Genomic DNA, 2,405 nt, shown 5'->3' with positions numbered 1-2,405 from the left:
AGGAAGATGTACTAGATATTAATTAAATATATCAATTCATGTGAACGTGACTGAAAAATTTATTTTTTTCTGAATAGGTGGTGTCTATTTACTTGTGACCATGCTGTGTATATTTCCAATAAGTACTTCCTTCACACTTCCCACCCTTCCTCCTCTCAATCTTCCACCAAACTTCGAAGTGATAGAGGGAGTCACATGCCTCACATGATAGTAGTGCTCTCCTATTGGTAAAGAGTTGATGCATGAGAGACATGTTGGAACTTTGGATTTCAACAGAGGGATGTGGAAGGGTTGTGGCTTGCATTTTGAAAAAAATTCAATTATAAAGGGAAGTACGTATCGGAAATGCATTTTTGTATAGGAAAATAATAACTTCCTACAATACCATATGTTGTGTTTCATGTACATGTTCTGCTATAGCTGAATTTTTAATATTATTTTCATTTGCATCCTTTGGGCTTCATTAAACAATATTTTGAATTACGTTTAGTGTTTTCAATATAAATATTTCCATATAGGAAAATTATAACTTCCCATCATACCATATGTTGTTTCATGTACATGTTCTACTATAGCTAAATTTTAATATTTTTTTTCTTTATGCTCCATTAACTCTTTCAATATGGGGTTGGTTGATGTGATGACCTCATAACCATTTTATGATGATGACAATACCTTGTCGAAACATTGTACATTTGCTGTTGTGTTAAATTTGTTTTAAAGTTTTTCTTCATTACCCATTCAAGCCATCTCCAACCATCATTTTGTGCTTGTTATAGTTTTCATGCTATAACTTTTAAATTAGTTAACAAAATTTGGCAGATTATCAGTAAACATTACAATGCTTTCATATGCAAAATATCTAATTTTTTATTAAGTCATAAAGTTTGGAAAGCAATGTTTTGCTCGTGCCTTTTTTTTTTTCTTCTTTTCACATCTTGCCTATCTATCATGCAAAGTAATTTTAAGATTAAAAATACTTTTATGCATCAGAAAATTTTTAAATTTCAAATGCGAAATCTTTATAATGTCCGGATAGTTATCAAATCTTTCTTAAGAAAGAATTTTATATGTTATTTTCAGTAATTAATCTCTGTAATGGTTCTGTAGATTTGAACGATCTTGCAACTACCATAAAAAATTAGGAAATAAAATGTAAAATGCAGACATTTTTTGTGATCTAGTATGACATGATTCACCATGTGGACACATAAGAACAGAAAAGGGTTTCTGAAAAATAGATGTTTCTAGATTATCTTGTAAATTCCTTTTTACTAATACATCTAGAGAAAGACAAGTTATTATTTTTCTCAATTTCATAAGTAAATTGTATAGATGGTTCTATGCTATTTGAATAGCATGCAAATTCAATGTGTCATCTACATATCTTATCTAAATATCAGGTTTACATTTTGTACCATTTATAGCTTTAGTTTCAAATACATTCATATACAAATCACACAATAATAGCTAATCCTTCATTTTGTTTATAATAATTATTATTGTTAACTTGAAAAAATGGATCTTTCACACAACTTTTTAAAATTAAGTATATCTGTAGTTTCAAGTACATATGACTTATTTACAGTTTTAGGATTCTCCAAAAACTATACAAAAAGACTTAAAAATTGAGTTATTATTAATGAAATTTGTAGCAGTTTAATGAGGATTTAACCCAAATATTGTAGATAGAGCTGTCAATAAATTCACTAATATGGTAATGACTGATCAAAGTATTACTTTAAAACCCGGTTAATTAGAAAGGAAGCTTTATTTTTGCCATATATCCGAGGTTTAACTAATAATTTATTTAACGTGTTTAGAAAACAACAAATATTTTATCCTAAATTTAAACCTATTGATAAGATAAAGCAAAATTCAGGTAATACCAAAGAATACATACAGTTAATGGAAAAAAAACAGGAATCTATAAAATTAAATTTAAGTGTGGAAATATTTATATTGGACAGACTAAATGTAATTTAAAATATTGTTTAATGCAGCATAAAGAATACATAAGAAATAAAAAATGAAAAAAAATTTAAATCAAATGCAACTATAGCAAAACATGTACATGAAACACAACATATTGTATTGTAGGAAAAAACTGTAATATTAGCTTAACCAAAAGGTATTATAACCAATAATATTCGAGAATCCATAGAAATATTTAACTATAAAAAAAAGATCATGTATTATTAGATGGGGATGAAGGTCCGGTAAATATTAATGTAAAAATGTGGGGTGACCTTCTCTAAATTGTTCATGCAGAAATTGTAAACCTGTACATAGGTCATATGACCTATTTACAAAAAAAAAGTAAATATATATATATATATATATAAGACACAGGGATGTGGAAGGTTGTGGCTTGCATTTTAGAAAAAAATTCAATTATAAAAGGG

At 27.6% G+C, this 2,405-nt stretch overlaps 1 protein-coding gene across 1 annotated transcript in view; it reads left to right on the top strand.

Annotated features, from left to right (window-relative positions):
* LOC106468061 (biogenesis of lysosome-related organelles complex 1 subunit 3-like) overlaps positions 1-2,405 on the top strand; it is a 47,990-nt gene that overhangs the window by 43,304 nt on the left and 2,281 nt on the right. The gene's annotated exons all lie outside the window — the stretch shown is intronic.

Source organism: Limulus polyphemus, unplaced genomic scaffold (genome assembly GCF_000517525.1).
Source record: "Limulus polyphemus unplaced genomic scaffold, Limulus_polyphemus-2.1.2 Scaffold2853, whole genome shotgun sequence".
NCBI lineage: Eukaryota > Metazoa > Arthropoda > Merostomata > Xiphosura > Limulidae > Limulus > Limulus polyphemus.
The sequence above is the reverse complement of the archived record's forward strand: the minus strand, read 5'-3'. Positions and strand labels throughout refer to the sequence as shown.